The sequence below is a fragment of the Symphalangus syndactylus genome, chromosome 3 (genome assembly GCF_028878055.3).
Source record: "Symphalangus syndactylus isolate Jambi chromosome 3, NHGRI_mSymSyn1-v2.1_pri, whole genome shotgun sequence".
Taxonomy (NCBI): Eukaryota; Metazoa; Chordata; class Mammalia; order Primates; family Hylobatidae; genus Symphalangus; species Symphalangus syndactylus.
Genome location: NC_072425.2, coordinates 79,284,247 through 79,310,516, shown reverse-complemented (window position 1 = coordinate 79,310,516; position 26,270 = coordinate 79,284,247). Strand labels below are relative to the sequence as shown.

The window sequence follows — 26,270 nt, the reverse complement described above, 5'->3', positions numbered from 1 at the left end:
TAACAAAAATAACATAAGTAATAATTTCATATAAAAGAATATAAATGAAAATAATAGGCCTCCTCAGCCACTCAAGCCTTTCCTGCTCCTCCAGAGAGGGACTTGTAAACATTCAAAGAATTTGCATGCCATAGAGAAGGCCAGGAAGAACTGTGGCCGGATTCACAAGCCCTTCCCAGGCCTTACTGGGCATCTTTACCTGGTGCCCACAAACAGGGAGTACTTAAAACATATTTTCTGGTGCCTCTGATGACAGGCACTGCTTTGGACTGGAGCGGAAAGTAGGGCACCAACCATCCCTGGGGCCTTCACTTTATAGCCAGATGCAGTCCTCCCCTCTAACCAGGAGTCTTAAGAAAGTTTTTGGAGACTTATCGGGCCAACCAGACCCATGCAACAAGGTACCCTTCTCAGGCCTTCATACCTGGCCCCATCTGAGCAGCCCCCAAAGCCTTCCTGACCACTGGCTCCCATCCAGGCTGAATAGACCCAGTTCCATGGTCTATTCAGATTTGTCCTGGCCTCCAGAGAGGGTTTAGATATAATTTTGCAGGGTGCCTCCTATGACCAATCCCCACTCAGTCCACCAGGTGGTAGGGATGCCCTCCCTGGCGTCCATGACTAGTTAGGGAATGTCTCAGCTAGCTAATTGGGAATGAGAAACGTTTTAGGGAGGGCTGTATGCAACTGTGCCCCACGCAAAACTGTAGCCATGTCAGAGACCTTTCCTGGAGGCTCCCTGTCTTGCTTTGACTGATCTCTGTAGGAAATACAGACATTCCCATAGGGGAAGTGAGAAACTCTTGGAGGCATTACTTGTATTTTTGTCTTCATGTAGTTCAAAGAATTATTTTAATTTCTGTTGAGATTTCTTCTTGACTCTTACGTTATTCAGACGTGTATTTCTGAATATCCAAGTATTTTGAGATTGCCCAGCCAGCATTCTATTACTGGTTTTTATAATAGGTTCCAGTGTTTTTGGAGAGCAGATATGGCATGGTTTTGATACTTTGAAATGTGTTAAGGTGGGCTTTATAGCCCAGGATGTGGCCTATCTTGGTGAATGCTCCATGTGAGAGTGAAAAGAATATGTATTCTGCTGTCATTAGACTAAGTAGGCTATAGATGTAAATTACTTCCAGTTTGATGACGCTGTTTAGTTCTACTATATTTTATTGATTTTCTATCTGTTGGATCTCTCCATTTCTGATAGAGGGTGTTGATCTTTACAACTATGATTGTGAATTCTTTCATTTATCCTTGCAGTTCTATCAGTTTTTTGCCTCATGCATGTTAACACTCTTGTTAGGTGCATATACATTAAGAATTGTTATATTTTCTAAGATAATTCACTTTTTATTATCAAGTAGTGCCTATATTCATCTAGAATTATCTTTTCTCTCCGAAGTCTACTGTCTGAAAACTAATATAGCTGCCTCAGCTTTCTTTTAATTATTGTAAACCTTGTATATTTTTTTCCATTTCCTACTTCAAATCTATATGTCTTTGCATTTAAAGTGAGTTTCTTGTAGACAATGTATAGTTGGGTCTTTTTTGTGGGGGATCAACTCAGATGAACTCAGTCTTTAATTGGTGTATGTAGACCATTGATATTAAAGGTAATTACAGATGCAGTTAGATTGGTATTTATCATGTCTGTTACTATTCTCTATTTGTTGTCCTGTTTTTTTCTTCATATTTTTGCCTTCCACTCTTTTCCTGCCTTTTGTGGTTTTAATTGAGCATTTTATATGATTCCATTTTCTCCCCCATTTAAGCATGTAAATTCTTCCTTTCTTTTTACTTTTAAAAAACCTTTCTATTGGTTGCCCTAGATTTTGCAACGTACATTTACCATGAGTACAAGTCTACTTTCAAGTAATACTATATTGCTTTATGAGTAGTGCAAGTATTGTATAATAACAAAATATTTCTAACTCTTCCCTCCAATAGTTTATATCATTGCTATTGTTTCACTTATCAATAAATTATAATAATCTAATAACTATTGCTATCATTTTGAACAAATTATTTATTAGCTGCTATATCAATTGAAAAGAAAATGCAGTTTTTACTTTACATTCATATATTCATTTTTTATATTCTTCCTTTATGTAGATCCAAATGTCTTAGTTTTCTCTGAAGAACTTCTTTTAACTTATTTGAACATTTCTTGCATGCAGATCTACCAGCAATAAATTGCCTCAATTTTTGTTTTCTACAAAAGTCTCTGCTGGATGCGGTAGCTCACACCTGTAATCCCAGCACTTTAGGAGGCTGAGGCAGGTGGATCACTTGAGGTCAGGAGTTCAAGACCAGCCTGGCTAACATGGTGAAAACCCGCCTCTAGTAAAAATACAAAAATTAGCTGGGCGTGGTGGCGTGCGCCTATAATCCCAGCTACTCGGGAGGCTGAGGCAGAAGAATCACTTGAACCCGGGAGGAAGAGGTTGCAGTGAGCCAAGATCACACCATTGCACTCTGCACCCAGCCTGGGTGAGCGAGACTCCGTCTCAAAAAAAAAAAAAAAAGTATTTATTTCTCCTTCACTTTTGAAGAATATTTTGTCTAAGGCATTCATGGTATCGCACTATGATTCTAATTTGCATTCTTATGAATTTGGTATTTTCATTTACTATTTCATCATGTACATCTTTCCATGTTAATACACATAAGTCTACCGCACTGAAGAAATAAACCAAAACATGAATTAACGGTGTTGCATAGATGTACCAGAATTGTTTAAACCTGGCTCCTCTGAATGGCTGTGTTTTATTTTTTGTTATTACAAGTAATGGTGAAATCAGTATTCTTATCATCACACATGTATTTGCACCGATGTTCCCCACACCCATTTGTTGTCATTTGACTTTGTCCTGGTACGTGCACAGATAAATTTTCTTTAAACTTTATGCTATCAAGTTAATCATTCATGTCCTTAATGGCTTTGGAGTTGTCTTTGTTGTATACATACCTTTTATTTTTATTTTAAGAGACAGTGGTCTATTTATGTTGCCCAGGCTGGTCTCAAACTACCAGCCTCAAGCGATCCTCTCGCCTCAGCCTCCCAAGTCGCTAGGATTACAGGCGTGAGCAACCGTGATGGGCTCTGTTCTATTCTTTAAAGATCTTCTCTGTTCAGAAATTTTAGAATGAAAGTGTTTTCAACAAATCTTTCATTGTTGCAGTTTTTCATCCCATACCTGAGGGCGCGGTATTTTCTAACTCCGCTTGCGCGGCTCTGGAAAGCCCAGCCTGGCAGGGCACCCGGCCCGCAGGCTCGCGGTCACATTTTCCACGGGGCCAGGCTGGGAGTCACGTGGGGAGAGTCTGGAACCTTCCCAGCAGCCAGCCGTCCCTTATGCTGCGCGGGACGCGTCGTGCTGACCCGGAGCTCCGAGAGGAGCCAAACGCGCTCCACCCACCCAGGTCTGAGAAATGCGATCCGACATGGACTGCAGCCGTTTGCGCCAGTTGTCGGGCTCCACCTGGCGGCCGATGTTACCTATTGCACCTGTTCTCTGGAGCTCCCGGGCAAGAGAAGTGGCTGCTGTGCAGGGGGTCGAGTTCCAGGATGTCCCTAACGTTAGCAGGATTGTTCCTCCCACTGGCAAGGCATTCGCTCCCCATGTGCTCGTGGGAGCTTGGACCTGCAGCTTAAGCTCGGAGGAGGCTCTTGCCGCGCTCTTAGCCCTGGATGCTCTGTGGTGGGGCAACATGCGGGTCGACCAGCAACCCCCAGTGCCTGCCCCTCCAACACCAGACCTATCAGGGTCAACATGAACTATCTTGAAACGGTGTTTGGAGGCCGCCCCGCGTGTGTCCTGATACCAGTACCTTCCATTTGACCCCATTTTCCTCAAGTTCTGCCTCAGAGGTGGGGACGGGCAGCTGTACTCAGAGGACCGCGGAGGGGGCTCCACCTGCCTGGACTAGGTCCCGGGTCCGTCTGCATCCTCAGAACTGCCTTTTCCGAGGCCCGCTTGGGAGGTGACAACGGCCTGGAGAAGAACCGGGTGCCCCGGGGAGGGCGTCTTAGATTCTGTCTGTGTGGAGCAGGACCCTGACGCCACGGGGAGGTTCCTTCTGTTTTTGTTCCTCTTCCCACATACCTTAACCTCTTCCCAAATACTGGCAACCCCAGGGTTCATTTGGCTGCCGAAACTGTCCAAGTTCTAGGCTGCAGGCACTAACCTATTCCAGCATAGCCCTTTGCTCCAGGACACCTGGGCCGCTTTCCTGAGGGAAGAACATTCCCTTTATCAGGCAGAGCCCCTGGCCACCCATGCCGTTCACAAGCTGTTCCTGCCAGATCTGCCGGCACTCAGTCACCCTGGGCCATCAGGCTACTGAGTTCCGGGAGGTGGTGAGTGCTCAGGGTGTGTGTGTGGCCAGAGGTGTCAGAGCCCAAAATAGCTGGGAAGTAGCCAGACGAAAGCCAAGTCCCCAGTCACCTGATGCTAACCTCGAACTTCTCATCCTTCTCCTTCCTCCTGCATTGCCCCTTCCGGGCATTCTTTAATCACAGCTGTGTTGGAGGCTGGGATTCCAGACCTAGCACTAACAGGGTACAGCCACAGCTGCAGCATCTCTCCGTGACCTACAGCCTGGCCCAGCTACCCAACTCAGGCAGTTCATCTAGCACGGCATCCCTGGGACGTGGCCACTGTGAGATTCCCTTCGGATTAGGAACTGAGGCTCCAAAGGCACAGATGACTTGCCCAACATCAGGCAGACCTCTGCTGGTCTGCTGGCCTCTAAAGCTGTCTCCCAAAGAATAGACCATCAACCAAGGAGACAGGTTATTTCCAGGTAATACAATGAAGTAACATAACTACAAAGAAGGATGAGTGATCATGGTAGGGGCAGGATGGGGGGGTTCTCCCTGCATCTGTCTCTTTTCTTCCTCCTGTCCCCAGGCCCAGCCACTGAACACGCTCCTGGACCTTGATGTGCTGGGCTTCCGTGTTTTCCTGTCTTGGCTCAGACACCACAGAAGGATCACTCCCCTTCCAGTGATAATGGAGTTCTTCATTAGCAAAGTGTACAGTCCTGAAAGCCATTACTAACCCTGAGACTCTCGGGCAAGAGGTGACAGGTCAGCTAAGGGGGAGAACAGTAGCAAAGTATAATGGAATAAGACGGGGAGGCTTCCAATCAGAGAAGGACAGTAAACACAGATAAAAGCTGGGTGGCCTCCACACCTGTATTCAATCCCCCAAGGTAATGTGGGGAAGAAGACATCTGCAACTCAGTAAAATCACATCCAAATCCTTAAAGAGGATTCTTCTCCTGTATACATTAGTCAAAACCCTCGTGGGTACTTTATCCAGATATGAACATAAAATAGTATTTTCTGCACATCTAATTGGCAATAATTCAGGACCATTACAATAGTCCAGGTGGTGAGGACCAGTGAGATCCTTTGATGCTTCTCTTGAAAAATGTACATGGTGCCATTTTTTGCAGCATCATTTGGCAATATGTATTAAGAAGCTGTAAAATGTTTATAGCCTTTGACCTACAAATCGTATCTCTGGGAATTTTTAGGAATATAATATTCAGAGATGCTGACAACGACCTGTGTACAGAACGGTCATTGCAAACCAGCTCTGTTCTATGCTTTAAAGAGCCCATTATTCACAATAGCTGAAAATTGGAAGCAATTTCCATGACCAATGAATAGCAAAAAAGCAAAGAAAATGGTTGGGGCGGGGGGACTCTACACTAAAAATCATAATGCTTTCCAAACGTTTTAGAAAGAATGTTGATGCTATGGGGGAAATGAGGGAGCTTCCTAATGAAGCATATTAAACTTAATAGATCTCCAAGGCAACTCTTGTTTTCACACTCAAATATGACTCTTCCTTTTCTTCTCTCAGTGAAAAGCACTGAGATGGGAAAAGTCCCCATCTTCTCCCAGTTTCTCAAGTCAAAAATCTAGAATTTGTTCTGGATTCTTTCCTTTCTCTCTCACTGGACAGCCACTGCCACAATCAGTCCTGCTGGGGCTGCTTTCAAATGAATACCTCTGGGCCATCCCCTTCCCTATCTTCACCTTCCCGCTTCCTCGTCTTCCTCTCCTCCCTCTTCCTCCCTCCTTGTCCCTTATCTACTCCCTCCCCTCCTTGCCCTTCTCTTCATCTCCCTTCCTCTATTACCCCCTCCTCTCCCTATCTGCTCCTGTCCCTCCCCTTCCCACCCCACCTTACCCTGCCATCACTTCATTCTCACTAGGTCTCCTCTCTCAGGGATGACCCCAATGTCCTTCTACTGCTTGGGGGGCTCCCAGCTTCCTTCTTTAGCCCAGAGCCCCTTCTGTGCCCACAGCCAGAGGCCTCCCATGGAATGTAAGTCCTTCACTCCCTGTTGGACTCTGCACTAGTGGATTCCTTGCTACTTAGAGCAAAACACAAAGCTTTTCCTGTGGAACTGAGCTTCGACTCGTGGGGGACATAAGAGGCAGCCACTGGCCCAACCAACCAAAGCCTAAAGCTGGCAGAAGAGAAATTCTCATTAGCAGAATTTTCAGTCGTTGGAGCTGAGCTGCAGGATGTTTGAGTGTGGAGACCTAGCACAAAATGTTCCAGTGGGGGGCTGGTCCAAGTCTTCCCTCCCCTATCATGCTCCCCACCTCTGTACTGTGTGCTCCTGTCACTCTAGCTTCCTTCTGCATGGAATGCCTCCTTTCTATTTTCTGTGGTCACACCTCTGCACTGAGCCCCATGAGACCCACCAACTTCAGAAGCTGCGCCTGACACCTCTAGCAGTAGGCAGATGTGTCTTGTGCTGTCCATGCCCTTCCATTTTACCTATAAGCTGGTGACTCTGTTCTGTAGATAGTTAGGTCCCTGTCTCATCTTCCCAGCCAGACTGTGAGGTACTCGTGGTGGGATCTATGTCTGATCCATCTCAGGGAGTCCCGAGGAGCTTGACCTAATGCCCGGCATGTGGGAATCCCAGAGAGGAAACAGCATGTGCAGAGGCTGGAGATCTGATGACACCTGTGGCAATACGGAAGGTTCCATGTGTGTAAAAGGCAACAAAATAGAGCAATATTAGATAAATATTCATGAGTACATACTGATATAAATAAATGATTAAATAAGTTAATGAATGAGGGAAAGGAGATAAATTTCCCATGCGGGATTTCAAATGAATTATGTTCTATATTCCATCCCAAAGGAATGCAAGAATAACTCCCCATTCCTTAAGTGTGGGCTGCACACAGTGACTTATTCTCCAAAGAGGACAGTATGGAAGAGGGGGAAAAAGAGAAAATGCAGTAGAGAATCCTGACCCTGACGGGCACTACTCTGCCAGATCTTTAGTGATGTCAGTCATCCCCCTTTTTGTATTGACAATTTTCTCTCTTTTTTTCCCCAATCAATCCAGCTGGAGATTTGTCATTTTTATTGATTTTTCCCAAAGAACACGTTTTTGGATTCATTGATTTTTTTCTTTTTTTTTTAATTTCATTCATTCACATTTTGATCTTTATTATTCCTTTTCTGCTGGTTACTTTAGATTTAATTTGCTCTTCCTCATATATATGATATATATAATATATGATATATATATGATATATATATATGACATCATATATATATATCATATATATATATATTTTTTTGAGACAGAGTCTCGCTCTGTTGCCCAGGCTGGAGTCCAGTGGCACGATCTCAGCTCACTGCAACCTCCACCTCCCAGGTTCAAGCAATTCTCCTGCTTCAGCCTCCCAAGTAGCTGGGATTACAGGTGCCAGCCACCATGCCCAGCTAATTTTTGTATTTTTAGTAGAGATGGAGTTTCACCATGTTGGGCAGGCTGGTCTTGAACTCCCAACCTCAGGTGATCTGCCCACCTTGACCTTCCCCAAGTGTTGGGATTGCAGGTATTTGCCACTGCGCCTGGGCTACATTCTTAAATTAGAAACTGAGGTTGCTGATCTGAGACCTTTCTTCTTATCTAATATAGTAAAATCATAAATTTCCCTTCAGGTACTGCTTCAGTGACAACCCACAAATTCTATGTTGTTTTTCTATTTCCAATAACTTCAAATGACTTTCTAATATTGCTTTAGATTTCTTTTTTGACCTACGAGTTACTTAGAAGTAAGTTAATTTCCAAATATTTGGGGATTTTTAAAGGATCTTTCTGTTACTGGTTTTTAATTTTATTCCATTGTGGCCAGAGAACATACTTTGTAGTTGAATACTTTTAAATTTATTGAGGTTTTTTAATGGGCTATAATGTGGTCTATCTCCATAAATGTTCCATGCACAGTTGAGAAAAATGTGTATTTTGCTTTTGTAGGGTGGAGTATTCCATAAATATAAATCAGGTCAAGTTGGTTGATGGTGTTGTTCAAGTCCAATACATTCTTGCTGATTTTCTGCCTATTTATTCTATGTAGTGTTGAGAGTGGGATTAAAATCTCTGATGGTTGCGTTTATCTCTGCTTATTGTTTTATTACTTTTCTTCATGCATTTTGAAGCTTCGTTATTAGGTGCAAAAACACATAGGTTTGTTATGTCTTCTTCATTAACCACATTATCAGTAGAAATAATCTCTTTAATCCTTGGTAATAGTCTTTGCTCTGAAGTCTATTTTGGCCTTCGTATAGCCACCTCAGCTTTCTTTTGACTAGTCTTGGCATGTTATATCTTTTTCCATCCTTTTATTTCTAACCTATTTGCATCTTTATATTTAAAGTACATTTCTTGACCAGGCGTGATGGCTCATGCCTCTAATCCCAGCACTTTGGGAGGCCGAGGCAGGTGGAGTTTGAGGTCAGGAGTTTGAGACCAGCCTGGCCAACGTGGTGAAACACTGTTTCTACTAAAAATACAAAAATTAGCTGGGCGTGGTGGCAGGGGCCTGTAATCCTAGCTATTCAGGAGGCTGAGACAGGAGAATTGTTTGAACCGGGGAGGCGGAGGTTGCAATGAGCTGAGATTGCGCCATTGCACTCCAGCCTGGGCAACAAGAACAAAACTTTGTTGAAAGAAAGAAGGAAGGAAGAAAGAAAGCAGGGAAGGGAGGAAGGGAGAGAGGGAGGGAGGGAGGGAGGAAGGAAGGAAGGAAGGAAGGAAGGAAGGAAGGAAGGAAGGAAGGAAGAAAATTTCTTGTAAGCAAAATATAACCGACTCTTTTGTCAAAAAATCCAACCTGACAACCTGTCTTCTAAATCAGATAATTTAAATGTAATTCCTAATATGGTTGAGTCTCTTACCTTGCTATTCTTTTCTATTCATCCTATCTGTCCTTTATCCTCTTTTACCTATTTTTTCTGTCTTCTTTTGGATTTACGCAGTATATTTTTATGATTCCATTTGATCTCTCTTGTTAGTTTAATAGCTATAATGTTTTGGTTTGTTATCTTAGTGGTGGCTTCAGGGTTTACAGTGTACATCTTTAACTGATCACGGCTGACCTTCAGGTGACAGTAGATCACATCATGTACAGATTAAGAATCTGAGAATAGTAAACTTCTCCCCTTTTAGTCTTTAAGCTCTTATTGTCATCCATTTTGCTTCTACATATATTATAAACTGCACACTACTTTATTTTCTAAACAATTATCTTTCAGAGAAGTTTAAATAATAGTAAAGTATATATCCATGTTGTTGCTATTTCTGGTGTACACGATGTTACTATTTCTGGTGTAGCTCATTTCTTTGTGTGGATCCAGATTTCCATCTGGTATTGTTACAGGATCCTTGAGGTGTTACTTCACCAGCCAGAAACCTCTGTGGCCAGTGATGCCTTCACCCGAGTTTTGCTCTGGATCGCTGGTCTTGTTCCACCCACTCGGCCTGGCAGTCTGCACTCCGTTCCCACTATGAGCCTGGATCGCATGTCTGCCAAGGGTGAGCCAGGCACGGAGCAGCAAGGGGTGTGTGAGCAAGGATGGGGTCCAGCCACTGCACACAGCCAGGCATGCCAGCTGAGGGGAGACAGGAGGTGGGCAGGCAGCTTCAGACACTGGCATGGGTGCCAGCTCCATGCAAGGCTGCAGCTAGACCAGGCATACCATAAGCAGCTTCCATGGCTGACACCAGGGAATGTGGTGGTGCCCAGAACCTGGGAGATGCCAGGAACCCACAGAGCCCTAAAGAAGGTGTCACAGCCCTGGCTCAGGGAGTTCCTAGGTTTGGGGTCCCTGAAGAGCCACAACTCTTCTCTCCTGCTCTCTTCTCATTGCCTGCAATGTGACAAACAAGGGGCATGTTTCAGCACTGTTTGCATTACAGCTATTTTAGCTCTGCCATTCAGCAGGTCTCCAGTTCTTGTCCTGCATCCAGGAAGAATGATATATGCAGACAAGTGGAAGGTGCACAAGATGAAAAGGAGCTTTACTGAGAGATAAGACAGCTCAGAGGAGACCCGCAGTGGGTAGCTCCTCTCCATAGCCAGGGTGTCCTGATGAGTACTGAGATCTCGGCAGAGAGGGCAGCTCCTCTCTGCAGATGGGTCATCCCATTGTCTCTTCAGCTATCAGCAGAGAGGGTAGCTCCTTCCTGAAGACTGGCGGCTCAGCCTCCAGGCTTCAGCCCCACCCCAGCTTGCAGGTGGGGTTTCATTGGGAACCTGCCCCCTTCCACCCAAGAGGCTGTTTGCCTCCTGTCATTGTTCATGGCACCCAGGTTATTCATGCCAAGGAGTACCTGCAGGCCAGTGCCAGGCTGTCCTCAGCCCCACTTCAGCCTCCTTCCCATGCTTGTCAGCCTCCACAGTCCGAAGGAGGCCAAGGAGCTGGCATGTCAGCACTACCCCATGCATGTGCACATGCGGCTGGGATGTGACAGTGCGACAGTGCCAAGACAGAGAGAGAGAGACCGAGAGAGAGACAGACAGAGAGGGGCAGTGCCCCAGGTTACAATCTGTGATGGGAGCTGGTGCTAACACTGGGGAGAACCCAGACAGCAGGGGCAGGCACTTCCTAGCCTGCAGGGACTAGGGGAGGGCCTTCCAGGGCCCCGAAGAGTACAGACATACCCGGGTCCACAGCTCCAGCTTGGGTAGCTGCGGCTGCACCTGGGAGGGCGGGGCTCCTGCCTACTCCTGGCTCCTAAGAGCGCAGGAGTGCCCTGGTCGCAGCCACAGCTTGGGTGGCTGCAGTTGCACCTGGGAAGCTCCCACTCCACCAACTTTCTGGCTCCATAAAGCACGCAGCCCTGGCCATACCTCTGGTCTGCATTTTCCCCTTAGTGGCAGCAGGCAAGGTATGGGTAGCTGGTGGCCTCAGCCAACCGCTTGCAAACAAACCCAATGCTCCTGCCCCACCTGCCCCCCAGGAGTCCTGGCTGCACTATCGGCTTGTGGGCTCCTGGGAGGTTGAAGCCGCAGCAGAGGTTCCAGGCCTGCAGCAGGTCCTGCCCAGCTGTGCAAGGGTCGGGGTGGTGCAGTCAGCTGCCTCAGGGATGTAGGGCACAGGGGACCCACCACTGCCACTACTGCTCCCACAGCCACTCCTGCCACCACCACTTGTGCCTCCACACTGCAGCTGGCATGATAACAGTGGCTGCTCCAGATGGCACACCGCTGCCATTAGTATCGTTTTCCTTATGCCTGAAGGACATCCTTTAACTTTTCTTATAGTGCAGGTCTGCAGGTAATAAAGTCTTTCAGCTTTCTCAACTCTGAAAACTTCTTTATTTCTTCATCTATTTTTCTCTTTTTGGTGACTGTTAAACCAATCCATTGAACTTTCAATTTCAATTATGATACTTTTCATTTCATTTCTACTTGGTACTTTTCTCAATCTATTTGGTTATTTTCATACTCATGTTCTTTAAACTCCATTGTTTCTTTAAGTATAAAACCCACTTTGTACTGTCTTTGGTAACTTGACTGTCTTAAGTTATTGCAGGCCTGCTCCTTCTGCCCATTGTTTCTGCTGGCTCTTGCCAATTTTACATTTGTGATTTTTTTAATTATAAACTTATATTCCTTGAGACTATCTCAGAGTTCCTCCAAAGACAATCCATTTTGCCTCTGTCAGTCACCTAGAAGGCACCAAAAAGCTGATATTGCTTTAAATTTGAAGCTTGAGACATTTTAGACCACCCAGGTTGTGTGAACAAACCAGTTAAAGGGATATATATATATATATAGGGATATATATATATATATGGATATATATATATAGGGATATATATATATATATATGGATATATATATATATGGATATATATATATATGGATATATATATATGGATATATATATATATGGATATATATATGGATATATATGGATATATATATATGGATATATATATATATGGATATATATATATGGATATATATATATGGATATATATATATATGGATATATATATGGATATATATATGGATATATATATATGGATATATATATATGGATGGATATATATGGATATATATATATGGATATATATGGATGGATATATATGGATATATATATATGGATATATATATATATGGATATATATATGGATATATATATGGATATATATATGGATATATATATGGATATATATATATGGATATATATATGGATATCTATATATGGATATATATATGGATATATATATATGGATATATATATGGATATATATATATATATACACACACACACATAAAACTCTAAGGGGAGATGTTTTCTCTCAGTATACCCAATGTTCCTCACTGTTCCTAGGGAAGCAGGAGTCAAGGGCAGCATACAGGGGGAGGCAGACAGGTTTATTCATAGTTCACCCTTACACTAAGTCTGTCCTTCTGGATGTCACTTTATGATGTCTTCTCTTAGCCCCTCCCACTTAGGCAGGCCCTCATCTTTGTCTGCTGTTCTGCTGCCCCTTTCCCACCTCAGGCTGTGAAAACCAGCAAAGTTTAGATTGACAGGCAAATATCTTAAGGGTGAAATGTGGCATCAGTGCCTTAGTTACTTCTTTGGGTTTCACTTCCATTTTAAAACTTTTGTGGCTTTTCGGAACTCTTATTTTGTAGCTTGTTGACACATTTTTAAAAGGTTCTTGATACGTATTCCGGAAGCTTTAGTTGTTTTCAGCTGGTCCTTATCAGTCCTACTGTTGGAAATACAATTCTTTCAACTTGTTCTTTAGCAATGTACAGGCTCCATTGAGCTCTCGCTGATCCTGAGGCAATGGGGTAAGAACACCACTTAGGAATCAGGCTGGCCTGAGAACAAGTCTCAGATCCACCAGCAGTGGGACATCAGTAGCTTATTTATACTCAGTGCCTCGGTTTCTTTATAAGGTTGGTGATATGGTTTGGCTCTGAGTCCCTAGCCAAATGTCATGTCAAATTGTAACTTCCAGTGTTGGAGGAGGACCCTGGTGGGAAGTTATTGAATCATATGGGCAGACATCCAACTTGCTGTTCTTGTAATACATGAGATGTGGTTGTTTAAAACTGTGTAGTAACTTCCCCTGTGCTCCTGCTGGCCATGTGAAGATATGCTTCTTTCCCCTTCACCTTCCACCATGATTGTAAGTTTCCTGAGGTCTCCTCAGCCATGCTTCCTGTACAGCTTGTGGAACCATGAGCCAATTAAACCTTTTTTTCTTTATAAATTACACAGTCTCAAGTAGTTCTTTATAGCAATGTGAGAACAAACTAATACAGAAAATTGGTACCAGAGAAGTAGGGCATTGCCACAAAGATACCTGAAAATGTGGAAGCGACTTTGGAACTGGGTAATAGGCAGAGGTTGGAACAGTTTGGAAGGCTTATAAAAAGACAGGAAGATGATGGCTGGGCATGATGGCTCATGTCTTTAATCCCAACGCTTTGGGAGGTTGAGGTAGGTGGATAATTTGAGGTCAGGGGTTCAAGGCCAGCCAGGCCAACATGGTGAAACTCTCTCTCTTTTGTATTTTGTAAAAAAACAAAAAATAATTAGGTAACCATAGTGGCACATGTCCATAATTCCAGCTACTCAGGAAGCTGAGGTAGGAGAATCATTTGAACCCAGGAGGCAGAGATTGCAGTGAGCCAAGATTGTGCCACTGCACTCCAGGCTGGATAACAGAGTGAAACTCCATCTCAAAACAAAACAAAACAAAGCAAAAAACAGAAGACAGAAAGAAAAGTTTGGAACTTCCTAGAGACTTGTTGAATGGTTGTGACCAAAATGCTGTTATAGTAATATGGACAGTGAAATCCAGGCTGAGGTGGTCTCAGATGGGGATGAGGAACTTATTGGGAACTGGAGTAAAGATCACTCTTGCTATGCTTTAGCAAGGAGACTGGTGACATTGCGCCCTTACTCTAGGAATCTGCGGAACTTCAAACTCAAGATGATTTAGGGTATCTGACAGAAGAAGTTTCTAAATTTCTAAACAATAAAGCATGTAAGATGTAACTTGGCTGCTTCTAACAGCATATGCTCATGTGCATTCACAAAGAGATGGTCTGAAATTGGAACTTATATTTAAAAGAGAAGCAGAGCATAAAAGTTTGGAAAATTTGCAGCCTGACCATGTGGTAGAAAAGAAAAAAACAAATTTCTGGGAAGAAATTCAACTCAGCTGCAGAAATTTGCACAAGTAAAGAGGAGCCGAATGTGAATAGCCAAAACAATGGGGAAAATGCCTCCAGGGCATTTCAGAGACCTTCACAGCAGCACTTCCCATCACAGGCCTGAAGCACTAGGAGGGAAAAATGGTTTCATGGCCAAGACCCAGGACCCCACTGTCCTGTACAGCCTTGGGACATGTCACTCTGAATCCCAGCTGCTCCAGCTCCAGCTGTGGCTAAAAGGGCCCAAGATACATCTCAGGCCACTGCTTCAGAGGGTGCAGCCATAAGAAGCCTTTGTGGCTTCCATGTGGTTTTAAGCCAGGTGCAAGGAGGGCAGGAGTTGAGGCTTGGGAGTCTCCACCTAGATTTTAAAGTTTTTATGGTAATGCTTGGATGTCCAGGAAGAAGTCCACTGTCGGGTCAGAGCCCTCATGGAGAGCCTTTACTAAAACAGTATGGAGGGGAAATGTGGGCTTGGAGCCCCCACTTAATGTCCCCACTGGGGCACTGCCTAGTGGAGCTGTGAGAAGAGGGCCACCATCCTCCAGGCCCTAGAATGGTTGATCCACTGACAGCTTTCACTGTGTGCCTGGAAAAGCCACAGGAACTCAATGCCAGCCCATGAAAGCAGTCATTAGGGCTGTACCCTGCAGAGCCATGGGGTGGAGCTGCCCAAGGCCTTGGGACCCCACCCCTTGTATCAGTGTGGTCTGGATGCACACCATGAGCAGTAATGGGAAAACTCTTATTGAAAAAGGCAAGAACAAATCAGCCCAGTGAGATGAATTGCACATTGCACTCCTTCTTGGGATGGAATAATTGAACAATTATAGGATCTTCTACATTTCGGTTTTTACTTTTACTGGCTCATGGGCAGTGGCCAATGGCCTGGCCATGTGACCAGGCAGAGGGGCAAAGGCAAACTGGGCTGTGAAGGGATGCCCACATGGAGCACAGCACTGCAGGAACTTAAAGGGCACATTAAAGTAGGTCATGTCAATGCCCACCTGAAGAACCCCTCCCAGGATCAGCGATCAGATTTGGTAGGTGGATATCCTGTTGACCTTGAGGTGGCCACCTGGGCTCAACAAATGAGTGGACACAGGGGAGCTGCAGGAGGGCAGGGATAGGCTGCTCAGCAACACATCCCTCCTGCACCCTCAGAGGCACCAAATGCCAACAAGAACTGTCCTATCTGACAGCAGGAAGACAGAGACGGCAGGGGGCTATGGGGCAGATTCCTAGTGGGAAGGCACCACTCATAACTAACAAATAGATTATATGAGACTGAAGCCAGTATCCCTGGGAGGCTATAATGGGTCCTGACACATACTCTAGACTGGGTTTTGCATAGTCATTAGATTCAAATGCCAAAAATACTATCAAAGAACTGGAACAGATGATGAGACATCAGTTTGGACCACCAAGTTATATTTCTTCAGACCAAGGAACACACAGTCCACAGTGTCCTATAATGGACATATCATATTGCATATTGTCTTCATCTCCTAGGGCTGCCATAACAAAGTGCCACAAACCGTGTGGCTGACTTACAAAACAAAATGCACTGTCTCACAGTTGTGGAGACTAGAAGTCTGAGATCAAGGTCTTGGCAGGTCTGGTTCCTTCTGAGGGCTGTGAGAAAGAATCTAATCCACACTTCTCTCCTAGCTTCTGGTGGTTTGCTGGCAATCTTTGGCATGCCTTGGCTTGTAGAATTCTGCCTTCATCTTCACATGGCATGTTCCCTGTGTTATCTCTGTGCACAAATTTCCCTTTTTTACAAAGACGTAAATCATATTGGATTGGGGGCCCAACCTATTACAACATGACCTCATCTTAATTAATTACATTTACAACAACCCCATTTCCAAATAAGGTCATGTTCTTAGGTACTGGGGGTTTGGAGTTCAGCATATGAATTTTTTGTTTAGAGTAAGATATATCCCTTTTTTCAGTTTTTATTGTGTTAAAACACACATAAAATTTACCATTTTAACCATTTTAAGTGTACAATTCAGTGGTATTAAATACATTGATAATGTTGTACAAGTATCCCCACAACCCATCTGCAAAACTCTCTTCATCTTGTAAAACTGAAATGATATTTATTAAAACCTAACCCATATCCCCTCCTCCCAGCCCCTGGCAACCACCATTCTGCCTTCTGTCTATGAAGTTGAATATTCTAGGCCCCTCATTTAAATGGAATCATGCAGTATTTGTTTTTCTGTGACTGGCTTATTTCACCTAGCATAATGTACTCAAGGTGCATCCATGTTATAGCATACGTCAGAATTTTCTTCCTTCTCTAAGCTGAATAATATTCCACTGTATGTATGTATATGTCAGATTCTGTTTTTCCATTCATCCCTCAATGAATGCTTAGATTATTTCTACTTTTGGCTATTGTGTCTAATGCTGCTATGAACATGGGTGTACAGATACCTCTTTGAGACCCTGCTTTCAATTATTTTGGTATTCCACCCAGAAGTGGAAATACTGGATCACAGGGTAATTCTGTTTCTAATGTCTTGAGGAATCACCATACTGTTTCCCATACTGGATGTACAGTTTTATATTCCCACCAGCAGGAATAAAAGCATTCCATACATGAATTTTGTGGGGACATACTTCAAACCATAGCAGTCACCAAAAGCTCAAGCAATGAAACAAACAATAGATCAATTGGATTTCATTAAAAACTTATGTGTTTCAAAGTTGATATGGTTTGGCTGTGTCCCCAACAAAATCTCATCTTGAATTGTAACTCCCACAATTCTCATGTGTTGTGGGAGGAACCCAGTGGGAGGTGACTGAATTATGGGGACAGGTCTTTCTTGTGCTGTTCTCATGGTAGTGAATGAGTCTCATGAGATCTGATGGTTTTAAAAATGAGAGTTTCCCTACACAAGCTCTCTCTTTGCCTGCTGCCGTCCATGTAAGATGTGACTTGTTCCTCCTTGCCTTTCATCTTTTGCCATGATTGTGTGGTCTCCCCAGCCACATGGAAATGTGAGTCCAATAAATCTCCTTCTTTTGTAAATTGTCCAGTCTCAGGTATGTCTTTATCAACAGCATGAAAACAGACTAATACAAAGGATACATAGGAAAATAAGGACAACCACAGAATGGGACAAAAACTTATGAGTCCTATATCTGATAAGGAACACATGTTCCAGACAATATAACCACTCTTACAACTCAATAAAAAGACAACTCAATTTAAAAATAGGCAAAAGATGAATAGACATTTGTTCAAAAAGATAAAAAATGGCCAATAAGCATGTGAGAAGGTGCTCAATAACATTTGTTATTAGGGAAATGCAAATCAAAACACAATGATACACCACTTCACCCCATTGAGATAACTAAATTCAAAAGACAATAAGAAGTGTCAGCAAGAACAGGAAACTGGATGAGAACCTTCATTCAATGCTGAGGGAATGTAAAATCTTATGTCTGTTTAGGGAAACATTTTGGTAGTGTCTCAAAAGTTCAAACAGAGTTATAATATGATCCAGTAATTCCACTCCAAGGTATATACTTAAAAGAAATGAAACTACACAAAAACATATACCTGAATGTTCACAGCAGCATTATTCATCATAGCCAAAGTGGAAACAAGACCACCCAAGCCAGCCCTGCCTCAGAACCTGACAAAGTTAAATGGAAGCCTACAGAGCCGAGCTGCGTTTCCATGGGAGACATTTTGGTCATTCCAGGTGATGATGAACTACACCAATTGCTAGTGGCTGAGAAGAACCTCAGGAATGTGCCTGCATCTTTTGACTTTTGTTTTGGGGGGCTGCATCTACTACCACAACATGCAATATGGGTAACACTGGCATGGCTGGTTAGATTTGATTACCTCATGCAAATAAGTTGTGATAATACTGATATTGATGATAAATGTATTGGGAGATTGAGTTAAAGTCCCCTCAGGATATAATACCAATGGAAAATGAGTCTTTAGAAGAACTATATTTAGTTAACCATCACCTAATTTCCAGATAAATAGTTCTGCACAAGTCGTATAAGGTACAAATAGCAGTAGATCAACGGGGAGCATGATCTTGGGGACTCCTGAAATACACTGTAAATAACCCAGATATCCTCCAATGAATAAATGGATATACAAATGTGGTATACATACATATGTACATACAATGGAACATTATTCAGCCATAAACAGGAATGAAGTACTGATACAGGCTACACAATGAATGAACCTCAAAAAACCTTAGAATCCTGCTAAGTGGAATAAGCCAGTCACCAAAGACCAGATATTGGATGACACATTTATATAAAATGTCCAGAATAGGCAAATCTCACCTTAAACTTCGGGCAACTGCCCAGTCACACAGACAGTGCAGTCTCATTCATGGGTTACATGACGAAACAAAGAGAAAAGCCTGGGTAGTAACACCAACATGTATGTTATGAAAAATATAAAACCTAAGTAAACAGACTATGTTCCTTAATAAGCAGATTCAATATTATAAGGTTGCAAAGTCTCCTCCCATATAATGCATACAGGCAATGCAATTTTAATCCAAATGGCATGGTTATCTAGACAAGAAAAAATTGATTCTAAAATTTAAATGAAATAATAAAGGTTTGAGAATTGCAAGGTAAATTTTTAAATGGAAAATTATTACAGGAGAAAGGAGTGTGGTGACCTCACTCTATATGGTAGAAGTCAAAGACAGCTACCATCAATTCTTTCCCCTCCTCAACACACGTTGCTTCTCAAGAGGTGAGGAATAACTCCCCTCCCCTTGAATCTGGCTGCCTTGCAAATTGCTCGATCAATAGAATATGACAGAAATTCCATTCTGGGAATTCTAGGATTGGTTTTTTTTTTTTTAGACTGAGTCTCGCTCTATGGCCCAGGCTGGAGTGCAGTGGCGTGGAGCGCTCTCGGCTGACTGCAAGCTCCGCCTCTCAGGTTCACACCATTCTCCTGCCTCAGCCTCCCGAGTGGCTGAGACTACAGGTGCCCGCCACCATGCCTGGCTAATTTTTTGTATTTTTTTTTTTTTTTTTTTTTTTTTTTTTTAGTAGAGACGGGGTTTCACCGTTTTGGCCAGGATGGTCTCCTGACCTCGTGATCCATCCGCCCTGGCCTCCAAAGTGCTGGGATTACAGGCGTGAGCCCCTGCACCGGGCCTATACTTAATTTTTTTAATTAAATGTTTTTCTTGTTTAACCTTCTCCATATTTCATTGAGCATGTCCTTCTGCACATATCTTCATCCATCTCTATGATTTCAACTTTTCTAGGAGAGATTCCATTGTATTTTCTCTGCAGAACGTGTGGGGTTGGGTGGCTGATGAATAGTAACCTGGCAAATTCCTCTGCCTGGAGAAATATCATCCAACTGATGGGTGTGTGGTTGTAAAAGCGAGCTTGATAACTATTAGCTGAGCAAACTGGGATCATATTAAGATAAAATTCATAAGGTGTATGTCTTCTAATAAAATGCTATCATTTGAAAAATGCTATTTATTCCATTAGAGATGCAGTTTTCTAATCCTCAGTAATTATGACTATTTCATTCCCTCTGGAAAGATAACAACAACAGAAAAAGAGAGCGGAATGCCTTTTTCCAGCTGTCTACATTTGCTTTCTTCAACTTTGGAAACAGGCAAGCTAAAGTGACCTAGGAGTCTATCTGGAGGTCCCTGAAACTCCCCAGCGCCCCCTGCTGTACTGAGATGGGATCCACCACTTTGTCACCAATGGTGATGAGCCTCAGGCAGCCCTGAAACCCTCCCAGGGGGCTTTTACATCCAGAACCAGAGCTGTTGTCCAGGCAGCCTGAATATGGAGACAAAAATAGGGCAAAAGCAATAACTGTGACAAAACTATTCCACAGTATTTACTATATGAAGACTGCTGCTCCCCCTTGTTTACGGACATCGGTATGATGTGATGAGCTTCACCATTCATTAGAGAGGTGAGAAGGGGCAAGGTTAGAACTGATTAAATTTAAATATCTGGAATTCAGAATAAGAAATTATGGGGGAAAATTCAGATCTAAAATTCTTATAACAGGAATTATTGCCCAACCAGGTGAAAAGAGGTTTGGCTTCTTTTGTGAAATCTCATCTAAGAAATAATCATGCACTTTAGCATCATGTAGTATAAGTGAAAAAAACTAAAGTAGAGGTTATGTTAAAATAAATGAAATCATAGCCCAAAGTTTACTTAGGATATACTGGATTTATGAAGTGTGAAAAATGCTACCTAAAAATATAATTGTATACTACCGTTTATCTAAAATATGTTAAATATCTACCGTATAGGTGTTTTTTTGTGTTGTGATGTGTGTGCATTTGGGAGTATTTTAAAACATATATTTTTATACTGACTGGGTGGAAATACCTAGATTTGCTTTTCTAGTAACACTGTCTTTGGTATTAGGTGCTTTAGTCAAATATATAACCAAAGATTAAATTCTAATGTTAACAACAACATGAAAAGTAACAGGACCTAACTAACACACTGTTAGGGTACATAAGGATAAAAATTTGCAGTCCAGAATGTTCTATGAATAGAATGAAATAAAATAGATATGTGATTATTTCCAACATTAGAAGTTAAATATTAAAAGTTTTACCACAAACATCAGCTAATTTCACCTAAATTACAAATGGCAATGCTTATGACATCATTTCCTTTTACTATGTGAAACAAGAACAATACTTATAAGAAGTAGTGGTGAGTGCCTGACTTTGATGTAAGCAGTATTACTCCACACCAGTCCAAGCACATAGGAAAGTACTGTCTTGAACTTACTCCCACCCTCTCAGTTACAATATATAACCTAATAATGGAACTCTAATTCAAAGTTTGAAAAGTAAGGAAAAGGATGAAAGTACACACTCTAGTTAAAGAAAACACAATACTTGTAAAATATCTTTTTATTTAAAGACAACTGTTTGTAGAAAGTCATATTAATTCAGAATAAAATTATAAGGCATTTGACTAAGTCAGGGGTCTGCAAAGTTTTCTGTAAAACACCAGATAGTAAACATTTTCGGTTTTGTGAGTCGCACCTGGTCTCTGTTGCATATCCTTCTTGTTATAACCCTTTAAAAATACAAAGCAATTATTCATTTGGGCTTATATAATATGCCACGGACCATGATTTGGCAACCTCTGATCTAAATGAATACTTAATTTTAATATACAAATATGAAAGCCACCTCATTTCATAATGGTGCAATGCTAAAGACAATATAAATTGAATTAATAATTAATTTAATGGTATATTATGAAATTATATCTTTTGAAAAATTTTATCCTTTGCCTTATTTTAAAAAAGAAGCTTGCTTATATTGACTCTGAAAGCATTGTTTCTTTCAAACTTGTGAGATATAATTTCTTTTTTTCCCAATCATTCAAATATTAGGTATTAAACCTAATTTGGCATGACACTTTGATTCCATGCAAATATCCTTTTCTCCAATGATCATAGTAAATAAACATCAATATTTATCACTAGAGGACTGAGTTTTCTTTACAGTGTTCTTTCTTTATTAAAATGAAAAATATGAAGTATAGAATTTGTACTTATGTGTTTTTCATTGACTGATCTCTCTTTGACCTTATATTGTTAATCACTAGCACAATTACAAAAAATAGTCAATGAAGATTCCTCTTACTGGAATCAGTGAAGCACCTCTCAATGCCTGTACCCTTATTTCCGCCCTAAAAGTCTCCATAAAAATTAAATGTTGTGTTTAGATTTCTATTTTAATAACTGAAGCTTTATCTCTTTAACAGTTTAATATTTTCTGCTTTTGATTCCTAAAATAAAAGCCTCCCTCACATTTAAGACTTCTTTTTAGCTTATCAAAACTTTATATATAACCTCACAGAGACTTGGAAGTTTAAAATTTAACACCATATTTTTTAAAAGTTTGAAGACTAAAATCTTTTATATTTTTATATTTAAAAAAGAAATTTAAGTTTAAATGGTACAGCAGAACCTTCTGAAGAATGGGATAGAGAGTGAACTTGTATAATTCTACTGCATCTCACTAATCATTAAGAAATAAACACGTTAGGTTAAGAACTAAGATGATATTAATTCAATAAATATTTTCAAGTAATGAATTATAGGAATATCAACAGTTCTGCTAACCTTTCTTTCACCAAGTGGTGTTTCCTGACACATAACTTAGGTTATTCTTAAATAAAATGAGTTCAATAACTCTGTTAGAAAAAAAAACTAAAATAAATCCAGGTGTCCCCCCAAAAAGTTATAAACTTTCAGGACAAATTCTAATCATAAAGCACCGCATGTTTTTAGATGTGAAATTGAACAAATAAAGATATTAAGACCCATGAAAATTTTAGCCCAGTTATTTTCCTTTGTGTAAGCATATGAGGTTGGCAAGAAAATTGTCACTGTGTGTTATTGCAGTGACAGACTTCAATGCAGTGTTGCCACAAGTTCTTGGTCTAGCAACTTCCTACAAGAAGGATGTGAGGGCTGGCGATACAACAGTCAATTTTGTATTCTCAATATCATGGAACAAGCTATGGCATTGAATAGCAGAAAGATTCCATAAAGGTAAGTTTAAAAGAATTTGACCTTCAGTCAATCTCTATCTCAGGCATGAATGCAAAAAATGCAGGCCATATGCACAACCTGCAACCATACAGAGTGCTGCTTGAAAAACACTTCAAAAAGATGAAATCTCAGACTAGAAAAAAAAGAATGGACAAAAATGACAGAACAGAAGATAAATCTGCATCTGCAATTTACACTTTTTTTTTTTTTTTAGACAAGAGTATCGCTCTGTGCCAGGCTGGAGTGCAGTGGCGCAATCTCGGTTCACTGCAAACTCTGTCTCCCAGGTTCAAGCGATTCTCCTGCCTCAGCCTCCCAAGTAGCTGGGACTACTGGCATGTGCCACCACGCCCAGCTAATTTTTGTATTTTTAGTAGAGATGGGGTTTCACCATGTTGGCCAGGCTGGTCTCGAACTCCTGACCTCAAGTGATCCACTTGCCTCGGCTTCCCAAAGTGTTGGGATTACAGGCGTGAGCCACCACGCCCGGTCTAAACTTTCTATTAAAAGAAATCTATTGAGATCCAGAAATCCACATCCACCAGTAATTTGTTCCAAGCCTCTCTCAAGGTTTCTTTTTTTTTTTTTTTTGGAGACGGAGTCTCACTCTGTTGCCCAGGCTGGAGTGCAATGGCTTGATCTCAGCTCACTGCAAGCTCCGCCTCCCGGGTTCACACCATTCTCCTGCCTCAGCCTCCGGAGTAGCTGGGACTACAGGCGCCCACCATCACTCCCGGCTAATTTTTTGTATTTTTTAGTAGAGATGGCGTTTCACCCTGTTAGCCAGGATGGTCTCCATTTCCTGGCCTTGTGATCCACTCGCATCGGCCTCCCAAAGTGCTGGGATTACAGGCGTGAGCCACCACACCCGGCTGTCTCTCTCAAGGTTTCTTTGGTACAAATAACATTTTCCATTTATCTGGCATCAGGAAATTGGTGCTGCTTCTTCTTCTTCTTCTTTCTTCTTCTTCTTCTTCTTCTTCTTCTTCTTCTTCTTCTTCTTCTTCTTCTTCTTCTTCTTCTTCTTCTTCTTCTTCTTCTTCTTTTCTTCTTCTTCTTCTTCTTCTTCTTCTTCTTCTTCTTCTTCTTCTTCTTCTCTTCTTCTTCTTCTTCTTCTTCTTCTTCTTCTTCTTCTTCCTCCTCTTCCTCCTATTCCTCCTCCTCCTCCTCCTCCTCCTCCTCCTCCTCCTCCTTCTTATTTTCTTTCATTTGTTCGTATTAAACTGGCTACCCATGGGTAGAGTCAGCAGGGCAACATTAAATTGAAAAAAAAAAAAAAGTCTCCATACGATGGCCTGGGAGTGGAGATCAGTGACTCAAAAGCAGAAGGCTGGTCCAAAAAGGTTAAACTTCTGCAGTCTCAGCTTCGGGTGAGGAAGGCAGCTGTCACTTAGGGAAAGAGCCAAAGTTAGAAACAGTGCAGCTCTTGCCCCAGTCATTGACCTAAGGCCAGGCGGCTCCTCAGATGACCTGCAAATTGGGGACACACCACGGCATGCAGCAGCTGGGCTGAAGGATCCTGTTCCTAGTGGGTTTCTGCAGGGGACGTTCTGATTCCCTTAGCTGACGAATATGATCCTATGTTTCCTTACATTATGAGAAAGTAGTGAAGCCCCAAAGAGAGGAACGACAGACACAGCAGGAGCTACAAATACGAAAGGAAATAGAAGAAAGGGAAGAGACCTAAAGACAGGCAAAAAGCTAGGGGAGTTCTGATCAAGGCGACCAGATCCAGATTCTGATGAAGGGGAAGATTAGGAACGAGAGAGGAGGAAAAGTAGTAGGGTGGGGCTGCCATTGCCCCTCCCACTTCTCTGGCAGAGAAAGAGTCACCCCGAGATTTTCCTTATGAAGAGGATTCAAGACCTCAGTCGCGGTCTTCCAAAGCTGCCATTCTTCCCCCAGTGAAGGAGGAACAGGACCGACGGAGATCTCCAAACCGGCCTAGCAGCTCCTTCCTCGCTAACGTGGTGGGAACGGTGGCGCACAAGATCATGCAGAAGCTCTGCTTCCGGGAAGGCCAGGACCTCGGGGAGCACCAGCAGGGGCTGCGCACCACCTTTCCGGTGGGGAAGACCAGCAAACCAGGCGGCAAGATCATCATGGACGACGCCGCAGAGAGAGATGCATTGATGAATCAGGTACAAATCCAGACTGAAATACTTGAGCCCTACTAACGTGGTCCTACTAAGGAACATGGTGGAAGAAGACTTGGAAGTTGAAACCGGGGAAGAATGTGTGATGACATATTTTTCAGTTCATATGGTTTCCTATGAGACATAGCATCATTAAGGATCAAATAAGTGAAACTGAAAGAGTATAGTTAATCTAGTTTTAATAATGAGTTCGTTCTGTTATGCTTCTTTTTCTTTTCCATTGTCAATTTATATTGGCTCAGAGAAAACAGGCTTGATGGATAAAGTCCACGGTATTTTCCAACTTTGCCGTGAAAAATATGGCAAAGTTGGAAAATGTGTGATATGTGAAATTCCTGATGCCCCTGATGATGAAGCAGTACAGACATTTTTAGAATTTAAGAGTTGAGTCAGCAATTAAAGCTGTTGTTCACTTGAATAGAATATATTTTGGTGGACAGGTGCAAGAGGATGTTTTTACAATTTGAACAAATTCAGGGTCTTGGATTCGGTGGAACAAATTTGATTTTAAGAACCAGAGCATGAGTCATCTCTGGTGACCCTTAAATAACCAGCAGGCTAAGAAAAGAAGGAAAAAGGTCACAGCCTCCATGGCTGTTGGATACTGAGACTCTTGGAAGGACCTCCAAGGTATATGCTGATTGATCCCTTTTCATTTTGTGGTTTTTAAATATTGTATAAAAATCCAAATCCTTTTAAATAAATAAAATGTGCAGCTGACTAGTTTCAAACATTGGTGGATATTATACTGTAGGAATGAAGTTAGTGTCTGCAGCTGTACATATGCAGGCCATTCTAAATATATAAGCTAGTTAGGAAGAAAATACTGTAGATTTTATCCATCAAGCCTGTTTTCTCCAGGCCATTATAAAACAAATGGAAAGGAAAAAGAAACATAATGAAAGGAAATCATTATTAAAACTGGATTACAGGATTAATTTTAATCTTTTCAGTTTCATTTATTTGATTCTTAGTGATGCTATGTGTCATAGGAAAC

The 26,270-nt window shown here is 42.1% G+C and overlaps 1 pseudogene; it reads left to right on the top strand.

Annotated features, from left to right (window-relative positions):
* Positions 1–10,051: 10,051 nt before the first annotated feature.
* LOC129478526 (splicing factor 45-like) lies at positions 10,052–25,778 on the top strand (annotated as a pseudogene).
* Positions 25,779–26,270: the final 492 nt, after the last annotated feature.